Source organism: Pseudophryne corroboree, chromosome 3 (genome assembly GCF_028390025.1).
Source record: "Pseudophryne corroboree isolate aPseCor3 chromosome 3, aPseCor3.hap2, whole genome shotgun sequence".
Taxonomy (NCBI): Eukaryota; Metazoa; Chordata; class Amphibia; order Anura; family Myobatrachidae; genus Pseudophryne; species Pseudophryne corroboree.
Genome location: NC_086446.1, coordinates 678,065,608 through 678,077,660, shown reverse-complemented (window position 1 = coordinate 678,077,660; position 12,053 = coordinate 678,065,608).

The window sequence follows — 12,053 nt, the reverse complement described above, 5'->3', positions numbered from 1 at the left end:
ATCCTGTCTCTGCCATCACTTTACTTAATTTATTTTTAATAGTGCTGTTCACTCTTTCGACCTTCGCACTCGCCTGTGGACGGTACGGAGTGTGCAGCTTGCTATCAATTCCCATCAACTTACACATTCCTTGAAAGACATCACCTGTAAAATGGGTACCCCTATCGCTTTCGATTATTCTAGGGATACCATATCTACATACAAATTCCTGCACAATTTTCTTAGCTGTAAACATAGCGGTATTTGTAGCTGCAGGAAATGCTTCGACCCAATTCGAGAAAACATCTATACAAACAAGTACATATTTCAAATTCCGACAAGGGGGTAATTGAATGAAGTCAATTTGTATTACCTGGAAAGGGCCGCCGGCAGGTGGGATATGGGATGGTTCTGTTGGTATTGCCTTTCCAATATTCTTTCTCAGACAGGTAAGGCATGACATTGCTCTTTTACTCGCATGAGAGGAGAATCCTGGGGCGCACCAATAGGCTCTTACCAATTTGCACATTCCCTCCTTGCCTAGATGAGTCAGCCCGTGGGCTGCTTCAGCCAGACATGGAAGATATGCTCTGGGGGCCACTGGTTTACCATGTCCATCCGTCCAGAGTCCTGAGGACTCTTGGCCACATCCCTTTGCCTTCCAGACTGCCTTTTCCTGTGTGGAACACAAATTTTGCATTTTACACAACTTCTGTGTGTTGATGGTATTGAATACCATCAGTTGTGTGGTGTCTGTCTGTATGGGGGTAGCAGCTGCTAACTTAGCAGCTTCGTCTGCTCGGCTGTTACCAAGTGATACCGGGTCTTGGCTATATGTGTGTGCCTTACATTTGATAACAGCCACTCTGTCGGGTTCCTGTATCGCTGTTAGAAGCCTTTTTATGTGAGCTGCATGCGCTACCGGTGTACCAGCTGCCGTCATGAAATTTCTGAGGCGCCATAGGGCTCCGAAATCATGGACTACCCCGAATGCGTATCTAGAATCGGTGTAGATATTGGCTGACTTACCCTTAGCCAATTCACATGCTCTGGTTAGGGCGACCAGTTCAGCAACCTGGGCTGAGTGAGGTGGGCCTAGCGGTTCCGCTTCTATGGTGTCTTGGTCATCTACGACTGCGTATCCAGTACACAAGTCTCCCGAGTCTGACTGTCTGTGACAACTACCGTCCGTGTAGAACGTGAGTTCTGCATCTTCCAGTGGGTTGTCACTGATGTCAGGCCTTGCGGTAAAATTTTGGGTCAAATATTCCATACAATCATGTGTATCTTCCTTTGTATTAAATCCTCCTTCCCCAGCACTCTCACCTTCCACCCTTTGTGCCTGACCAGGCACACCTGGGAGATATGTTGCAGGATTTAATGCACTGCATCTCCTTATGGTGATGTTTACGGGGGCCATTAGTGCCAATTCCCATCTTGTAAACCTCGCTGATGAGACGTGTCTGGTTTGGGCAGAATTCAATAAGGCTGATACCGCATGTGGCGTATGGATTGTGAGGTTGTGGCCTAGCACGACATCTTCGCTTTTTGTCACTAGCAATGCTATCGCAGCAACGCTTCGCAAGCATGTGGGGAGGGATCGCGCTACCGTATCTAGCTGAGCGCTGTAGTATGCAACTGGCCTGCTGGCATCACCGTGTTTTTGGGTTAGTACGCCTGCCGCGCAACCAGCACTTTCTGTTCCGTATAGTTCAAAGGGTTTCCCATAGTCTGGCATACCTAGTGCTGGTGCCTGTGTTAGGCACTGTTTAAGTCTCTCAAATGCTGTTTCGGACTCGTCTGTATGCGAGATCCTATCAGGTTTGTTTGAGGAGACCATTTCCTGCAAAGGTAACGCTAAAATGGAAAACCCTGGGATCCAATTACGGCAATACCCACACATTCCTAAAAACGTTCTGATCTGTTGCTGGGTTTGTGGCAGGGTCATGTCTCTAATTGCTTGGATTCTATCAGCGGTCAGGTGTCTCAGTCCTTGTGTTAGACAGTGTCCCAAATATTTTACCTTAGTCTGGCATAATTGCAACTTGTCTTTGGACACCTTGTGTCCGGTGTCTGAAAGATGAAACAGGAGCTGTTTCGTATCCTTCAGAGATGCTTCCAGTGAATCTGAACACAGTAATAAATCGTCCACATACTGTATCAATACTGATCCACTGTCTGGTTGAAAAGACTGTAAACAATCATGCAAAGCCTGAGAAAATATACTTGGACTATCTATGAAACCTTGGGGTAATCGAGTCCACGTGTATTGGACTCCTCTGTATGTGAATGCAAACAAATATTGGCTGTCAGGGTGCAGAGGTACCGAAAAGAAAGCGGAGCAGAGGTCAATAACAGTGAAAAATTTGGCAGTGGGAGGGATTTGCATTAGGATGACAGCTGGATTTGGCACTACGGGGAACTGACTCTCAACTATTTTGTTAATCCCCCTTAGATCCTGCACTAGCCTGTAACCCCTCCCCCCACTCTTCTTAACAGGGAAGATGGGACTATTGGCAGTGCTGGACGTTCTTACCAGAATGCCCTGTTGTAGCAAGCGCTCTATTACTGGGTAAACTCCTAACTCCACCTCTGGCTTCAGAGGATATTGTGGGATTTTTGGAGCTATCCTACCATCTTTTACTTGTACAACTACTGGAGCTACGTTTGCCATTAATCCAGTGTCCTGTCCGTCTTTTGTCCAAAGTGACTCTGGTATCTGAGATGTCATCTCTTCTACTTGGGATGGATTCCTATTTGTCATAATGGTATGTGACATTAATTTTGATGGGGAGTCTAACATGTCTCGCACTTCCTGAGCGTGTTTCTCAGGTATGTCCAAGAATACACCTTCAGGAGTACAATAAATGACGCACCCCATTTTACACAGTAAATCTCTTCCCAGGAGATTGGTTGGTGCCGATGCAGCCAGCAAAAAGGAATGCTTGGTATGCAAAGGCCCTATTGTAATCTCGGCTGGTTTGCTAACAGGGTAGTGCTGGACTACTCCTGTTACTCCCATGGCTGGAATTGTCCTACCAGTGGTCCTCATGCCCACTGTCGAATTTATCACTGACTTGGCCGCCCCTGTGTCTACAAGAAAGTTTAAAGTTTTACCAGCTACATTAATTGCGACCTCGGGTTCACTTTCAAGGTTGGCAATCAATTTCACTGGCTGCAGATTACAGGTATGGCCACACCCCTATTGGGTATGGTGACCTCCCTGAATCCCGCTGGCAGCAACTATTTGTGAGGGAGATAGTTGGGAACTACCAGAGGCATGCCAGTCTCTGTTTGGGGGATATCTTTTTGTTTCCCCTGTATGTGGCTCATAACTCCGTTTCTGCGGACCTTGCTCCCAATGTCGTGTGTCGTGTCGTTGTCTAGGGGGTTGGTATGATCTTTGCGAATTTTTCGCTCTACAGTCTCGTGCATAGTGCCCCTGTCTTTGACAAGAATAACATGTTATCATAGTTGACTTACCCATAGGGTTGGATGGTACATACGCAGGCTGCTTTGTGGTCAGAGCCTGTATACTTACTGACATTAGCTTATCACTCTGCGACTCCCTGTGTCTGGTGATGTTTCGGTCGTGATCAATAGCAGCCTCTCTCAAAGTGGACACTGACAGACCTCGCCAACATGGTTGCGTGGTCTGTACCCTTGCCTTTAATGTTTCCTTCAAACCATCCATTAGTACAGACACTGCTATTTCTCGATGGTTTGGATTTGTCCTAATGTCCTCTATACCAGTGTACTTTGCCATTTCTAATAGTGCCCGGTGAAAATATTCTGCAGCTGTTTCTGACTCTTTTTGTTTAATGGAAAATATTTTGTTCCATTTAACAACTGCTGGGAATTGCTCCTTTAACTGTAAGTTTATCCTTCTTACGTTATCTTTGTTGTACACATCTGTAAGAGGTACATCCAGATCTAGTCCACAATCAGCTAAAAATTGGGCTGAGTCGACATTGGAGGGTAAACAAGCTTTTAGCAATATCTGCCAATCTTTATTATTGGGCTCTAAAGTGTTTCCTAAGTCTGTGATGTATTTTTGGCTGGCAACTAAATCTTTTCTAGGGTCAGGGAATTCAGACACTATGGTCCTTAATTCCATTCGGGAAAATGGGCTGTACATGGCAATGTTCCTTATGGGAGTGGCTCCTGATACATCTGTTTTCCCATTGGGAACTGCTATTACCCTAACAGGAGTAATTCTAACAACCTCATTCTGTGTAGATTCTACAGCTTGTGGTGAAATAGTCTCAGTATAATGTATGGTGCCGTACTTACCAGTTGATACGACCTCACCTATCCCTCCGCTAGGGGCCTTTACTAATCTCGTGGGTGTTGCTGTGCCTACTGTGGTCTCTGCTATGGTGGCTGCTAGAGAGAGCGCTGAAATCGTTGTCGCTTCGTCCTCTTGATCACACTCCTGAGGAAAGTTCAAAACAGGGTACAACTTGCACGGGTTAATACTTGCATGGGTTAATGGGTTAACATTATCATTAACATTTACACAGTTACTAAGTGGTTTTGTGTTACCCCTTAGTGCGTCTTTCTCCGTAATCAACTTCTCTCCTGATGTATATGGTGGCGGCGGGGCCGTGGCAATTAGTTTTCTGTTAGAGCCAGATCCTGCCGCCTGAGCCAAACCTCTCTGTATCTCACCTTCCTGTTGCCACAACTGTAAATAATCATAATGCTGAACTCGTCTCTTTGTTGATTTTATGAGACATATCCTCCTCCTTAAATTTTGTAACACCTCTGGGCTGAAGCTACCTATTCTTGGGAATTTCTCCCGGTCTTGTACCGTCATTCTCTCCCATTCATCACATAAAACCTCTGTGTGACTTCCATATTTCTCACACATGATATACCTGGCCGACCCAATTGGTCGAACCACTGAATCAACCCGAACCGAGGTTGATCGCCCCCTACCTGAACAACTGGCCCCCATAACTCTGCAGGCGTTGCTTGCTCTACCTCTGATCTCTATATCAAGGTCTTCAGCGAACCCTTACAGAAAACCAGATTGTTCACAATAGGCCGACGGTGGCGGTTTACCGAGTACCCCACTCACTCGCCCACGCCGACCAATACGACCTGATCACACCGATATGGTGCTGGCGTACTCGACCCAGGGCACCTATAAAAACCGTTGTTTACTGGAACATGTGAGGGTTATCCGCAGAACACTTACTCTTTCCAGTAAAGGTGAGGTTTGTCAGATAGTTCCTGAGTGACCAGCGAACTTCCCTTCTTGAAAAATAAAAAATTACACAAATCACGTCAGAATGTACAAATAGCGTTTGTGACCCCTTTACTCTAATGGTACTAGGTCAGATTACTAACTACTGTACACAATTACGTGCGGTCCAGTCGTTCAGTACACAAACAACTAAGCTTGTGTACAGAAAGACCAATGGAATCGAAACTTACGACTGCGAATTCCTTCAGCCAGAGCTTGTACGGCCTATATGGGTCTTGCACCAACCCTTCTCGGTGTTGTGCCTCTGAACTGTATAGCGGACTTCCCTGTTTACTGTACCTGGACCTCCTGGTCTGTTATGACCTCCTGGTCTTGTTCTGTACGACCTCCTGGTCTTGTTCTATACTGGTCCGCTATACTCTAATGCTCAAATATTATGTTTAACCAAGGATGCCTCCCTAGCCACCGTGCACGTCACTTACACGCGTGTACCTCACGAGTACTCGACTTTTCTTGTGGTTCAACCTTTAAGTTATATAAACTTATGTAATACAAAAACACTCACTCATCACATGTACACTTTTGCTTCTATTTCTATTTCTGCGCAGAAATTTTTCTTTAGCCCAGCTGTGTTACCAATTAGGAGCAGGATCTGTTAATTTAAATTTTGGATTTCCAAAAATAGACTTGCGTTATTTATCGCCTGTGGCGCTATTTACCGCTTTGCGTTACTTATCGCGTTGCGTTAAAAATCAACTTATCGTGACTTGAGCTACGTGGGCGTAACCGGACGCTCCATTGCGTAATGTACGCTGCGTGCGTCCGCCTTTGGATTGCGTACACAAGTCTTTTGTTAGGGACACGTGTACGCAAAGCAAAGATCCACCGTAACACAATTTATATTTTTATCAATGTAGATGATCCCTGGTCATCTACCACACAACACACTGACTTCGCCTTATCTCCCAGGCAAAACTGTGTGTTTGTCTATCTTTTAACTATATTACCTTTACTCTTAAACTATGAAATAACGGCAAATCTTTTTTTAGCACTTCTATCGACTATAAAACTGGCAGACAGGAGAGTGATATACGAAAATGAAAAAAGAAAAGAAATGCAGATATATGTGTGCGTGCGTGTGTACGCAAGACAGAAAAATACAGTTTTAAAAGACACTAGCGTTTTGTTCTTACCTCCGGTTCCCGGATTCCTTCAGCACTCTTTTATCTAAGCGAAGCAGACGCTTATCCCGTCAGCACTACGAGACAACCTCCCGCCCTTTGCTGAGGGATAATGTCTGCTGATCTACCTAGTGCAGATATGTGAAGGACAGGACGAGCCGCCAATTGATAAAGCTAAATATTTATCGTGTATATAACCCTTTATGAGGTCTAAGAACACTGTACGCTATCTACGTAAGAAGTACCGTAAGGGTACGCAAGTTGCGTATCGATCGCTTAGCCGTGATCGAGACGCTCAGGCGTCACGTTCACTCACGGCCAAGTGATCGCAGGCAGGCAGAATATTGGCTGTTGACTTATCGTAATGATTCGCTATAGCGTAGCAGCGCTCGGGACCACGAGGAGATCACCAGCGATGCAGACGCTCACAACGTTAAACCTTTATATCTATACCTCTAACAATGAAATACACAGTAAACCTTAGTGTGGAGACAATGTGTAAGTGCAACCTTGTGTAACCTGATTACCTACAAAACTGCTTGAGCGTCACCGACGCTCAGAGAATACTTAACACTATAAAGAATACACAGATACCTGGCTTAGGGTCCGAAACCTATTATATGTATTATGACTATTACTTGCAAAAAGAATCACAGTACAAAGCATACACTACAGTATAACATAAACCAACTAACCAGATAACTACACAGGAAATACAATACAATACAAATTAAGTCTAATCAAGGGAAAATACGAGAGAAAGAGAAGAGAGGGAGAGAGAGAGAGAGAAATGGCTCACAGTAAGACAATATGATTACGGAGAAAACTTACGCACAAGGGGAACGATCGCATGCGCCTCGATATCCAGCTCCCGATTATCAGCAATGAGAACCGTTGAAGAGAGTGAAGTTGGATATGGTCGGCCTGCTATTTATGCTCCACACACAATACAATTCAATGGTCCCTACAATCTCATTGTTCATTGGACACAGGAATTCGGCTTCGCATTATAACAAAAGGTCATAGGTTGATTCATACAGGTGGGCTGTGACTATTTCCAACTGCTCAGGTGGGAGGGAAACTGGGTTTCCCGCCGCATGGGTAATAAAGTGCAAATAAAGTAAATGTTCATAAACTTCTTATGTCCATAACTATTCGCACGAGCGATTGATCTGCTTCAAACCAACACCGGAATATTTCTAATTAAATATTCTTCCGATGGATACTAAACACCACTGTATTACTCCTATCTGACCCTTCGTATCAAACAATGAGGGATTCCTCTGTTCATGAACATTCTATATTAACCAAACTTTCAGAATCTATCAAAGGGACCATGATCTACAAAATACATTATTAGTGAAAATATGTAATGATTGAGTCGCACGCTACGATCGCATAAACTCTACCGTAAATACGCATACCATGCGCCTGCGGGTGCCCGCGACTGTGAGTATGCGCACGTACGGGAGAGCGTACGCACGCGCAGCACGGACCTGTGTGCGGTGCAAATATGGTAGTGTGCATAGAGATATTTTTCTGACTTTGACACCACTGTCGTGTCCATAACCCTCTTCTGGCAGAAATGGACAGCGCACTTACTCTTGATGCCAGTCGACAAATATCCCGCTGTGCATCACACATATATAGAAATGCATCTTTTAAATGCTCTATAGGCAATAATATACTGTCCCTATCTAGGGTATCAATATTTTCAGTCAGGGAATCCGACCACGCCAACCCAGCACTGCACATCCAGGCTGAGGCGATTGCTGGTCGCAGTATAACACCAGTATGTTGTGTAAATACATTTTATGATACCCTCCTGCTTTCTATCAGCAGGATCCTTAAGGGCGGCCATCTCAGGAGAGGGTAGAGCCCCTGTTTTGACAAGCGTGTGAGCGCTTTATCCACCCTAGGGGGTGTTTCCCAACGCACCCTAACCTCTGGCGGGAAAGGATATAATGCCAATAACTGTTTAGAAATTATCAGTTTTTGTATCGGGGGAAACCCACGCTTCAACACACACCTCATTTAATTTCTCAGATTCAGGAAAACTACAGGTAGTTTTTCCTCACCGAACATAATACCCCTATTGGTGGTACTCGTATTATCAGAAATGTGTAAAACATTTTTCATTGCCTCAATCATGTAACGTGTGGCCCTACTGGAAGTCATATTTGTCTCTTCACCGTTGACACTGGAGTCAGTATCCGTGTCGGCGTCTGTATTTGCCATCTGAGGTAACGGACGCTTTAGAGCCCCTGACGGCCTATGAGACGTCTGGACAGGCACAAGCTGAGTAGCCGGCTGTCTCATGTCAATCACTGTCTTTTGTAAAGAGCTGACACTGTCATGTAATTCCTTCCAACAGTTCATCCACTCAGGTGTCGACCCCCTAGGGGGTGACATCCCTATTACAGGCAATTTGCTCCGCCTCCACATCATTTTCCTCCTCATACATGTCGACACAAACGTACCGACACACAGCACACACACAGGGAATGCTCTGATAGAGGACAGGACCCCACTAGCCCTTTGGGGAGACAGAGGGAGAGTTTGCCAGCACACACCAGAGCGCTATATATATACAGGGATAACCTTATATAAGTGTTTTTCCCCTTATAGCTGCTGTATTGTTTATACTGCGCCTAATTAGTGCCCCCCTCTCTTTTTTAACCCTTTCTGTAGTGTAGTGACTGCAGGGGAGAGCCAGGGAGCTTCCCTCCAACGGAGCTGTGAGGGAAAATGGCGCCAGTGTGCTGAGGAGATAGGCTCCGCCCCTTTCTCGGCGGTCTTTTCTCCCGTTTTTCAGTGTAATCTGGCAGGGGTTAAAATTCATCCATATAGCCCTTGGGGCTATATGTGATGTATTTTCGCCAGCCAAGGTGTTTTTATTGCTGCTCAGGGCGCCCCCCCCTAGCGCCCTGCACCCTCAGTGACCGAAGTGTGAAGTGTGCTGAGGAGCAATGGCGCACAGCTGCAGTGCTGTGCGCTACCTTGGTGAAGACAGGATGTCTTCTGCCGCCGATTTTTCGGACCTCTTCTGGCTCTGTAAGGGGGCCGGCGGCGCGGCTCTGGGACCGGACTCCATGGCTGGGCCTGTGTTCGATCCCTCTGGAGCTAATGGTGTCCAGTAGCCTAAGAAGCCCAATCCACTGTGCACGCAGGTGAGTTCGCTTCTTCTCCCCTTAGTCCCTCGATGCAGTGAGCCTGTTGCCAGCAGGTCTCACTGAAAATAAAAAACCTAAAACTAAACTTTTCACTAAGCAGCTCAGGAGAGCCCCTAGTGTGCACCCTTCTCGTTCGGGCACAAAAATCTAACTGAGGCTTGGAGGAGGGTCATAGGGGGAGGAGCCAGTGCACACCAGGTAGTCCTAAAGCTTTACTTTTGTGCCCAGTCTCCTGCGGAGCCGCTATTCCCCATGGTCCTTATGGAGTTCCCAGCATCCACTAGGACGTCAGAGAAAACACATTACATATTTAATCCAAATAGTGCACAATGGACACGTAGTCTCCCTGCACCAAACCAGCGAGTTACACTTGTTTAAATGGTATAAGAACAAAGGAATTCACCTTTACAGGATAGGAGGGGACAGTACTAGGTTATAAGGTGGTGTTTGGTATCCAGCTGTAGAGTATTTTAAGAGCAATATTCCGGTGTTGGTTTGCAGAAGATCGCACGCTCCTGCAAATATTTATGCGCAGGAGCAGAATATAAATATTAACTGTATTTACTGTGCTCTTGATATGCGGCGGGAACCCAGAGGAGAACATCTGCAAGTGCACCTGAAACAGACATCGCCCACCTATTCAAACTGACCTATGACCTCTCCTGTACTGTAAATGACCATCCCTGTGTCCAATGGACAAAGAGATTACAGTTTCCATTGTGTTAGGTTTTGGACAAATGTATAAAAAGCCAGCTGCAGGCCAGGTTACTCTCTCAATCTCTGAAGGTCATCTACCTTGATGACTGAGGACTGGACCGGGAAGCGCAGGTGAAACCAAATGTATGTACCATTGACTGTAACCATTTTCTTATTGTATTATATTGTTATTATTATAACCCCCTGCTAGTAAAGAACCGTTGGTGGGTCAGATCCCAACATAGTCTTTTGAAATACAAATTGGTGTCATGTCTTTCTTTCCCTGCTAGTATTATATAAGTGTAATCTAGTCACACGTGTAGCTGCAAAGTGCTCACGGCGTGTCTTTGTGTGTGTACGCACCGCGTGTACTTTGTACGACCATTGCAGCGTTTTACGCAAAGTGCGTACATGGTACGGGGCTTTGTACGCAAACTGTGAAAAAAGTACGTAGGCTAAGGTTTGATTACAGCGGCCGCAGCGGCTCCATTTTAAAGTGTATTGAATGTATTTTTAAAGTGTTGCTTTTAGTCCTGTAAGTAGATCAACATTTACAATTGGGGGCTCGATCCGGTTTTCACATGCACACAGGCTAGCAGGTCATAGCAGACTTTCATCTGTCAGCAAAGGGCAGAAAGATATCTACGTTAAACCTTTTTCTGGTTGTTGGATGTTCTAAAAACCCTATTTGTGTGCTGTTAGATGGCGTCTGCTCTGTCTGGTCTGCAGAGGTGCTGATAGAACCCGTACACAAAGGGCATGATACTTTGCATACCCTCTCACATATTGTTGCCACAATGTATATATTGCTAGACCAGTTTAGATCTGTGTGAAATCAGATACATTTGTTGCTATATAGATAAATTTTAATAAATATATTTAAGGGAGTAATGATAAAAACACAAAACGCAGTTCTGGCCCAGTCGTAAAAGGGTTAAACGGAACAAGTGTGGGTTGTGTTCAGTGAGCGATTATAGTTTGTATTGCTCACATTTATAGAGGTTGTGTGATTTGTTTTATTATGGATGCACGTTTTTGTACACGTGGCTAGGACAAAGTACAGGACCGCGCACGCAGCGTAAAAGGCACGCACGGTCGCGTGTTTATACAAAGTGCATAAGAGTGCGGACGCTAAGTACAAATTACACGATAGTTTATTCAATTAAAAGGTGGGGTAGTATACCTTAAATACAATAGCACATAAATATTCGGTTTCAAAAGCAGATTAGTATAAGACTTTTGTTTAAACTGTACTGCCTCTGGGGTAAAAGCTGCCGATCAGAAAGAGTGGACATTTTCTGTACAGAAAAACGTTGTGTATTTGTGTGAGCTGAAAGTGGAGTGAGAGGATTTGAACCCGGGAATTCGGGATCCCGTCGTTGGTACACCAAGTGAGTGGAGGCTTGGCGGCGTGAGGCAGCTGTCTCACGTTAATATAGATAGAAAAGTACCCAAGTCGTGAGGAGACTTGCACAGGAGCATGGTAGGGAATTGTGACCCATATCGTTTTTTTTTTATACGCTCCGGCTGAGGTTTAGCAGCTTGTGATTCGATTCCAGTGGTCGTAGGGCGGATAGGTAACAAGTACCTATACGCTGTGCGATTGGACCGCGCGTTTGTGGGTATGATACATGACGCAACTTGATACCCTTGTGCGAACTTTTTGCACAAAACCACGGTATCATTAGCGCTGTGTAGAGCATACGCAAGCGTGATTTGTGTATAAGTGCATAGGGAGTTTTCGCTGGTCTCTCTCAGGAAAATCTTCAACTGTAGATATTCACTGGAAAAGGTAAGTCACTCCTAAAAACT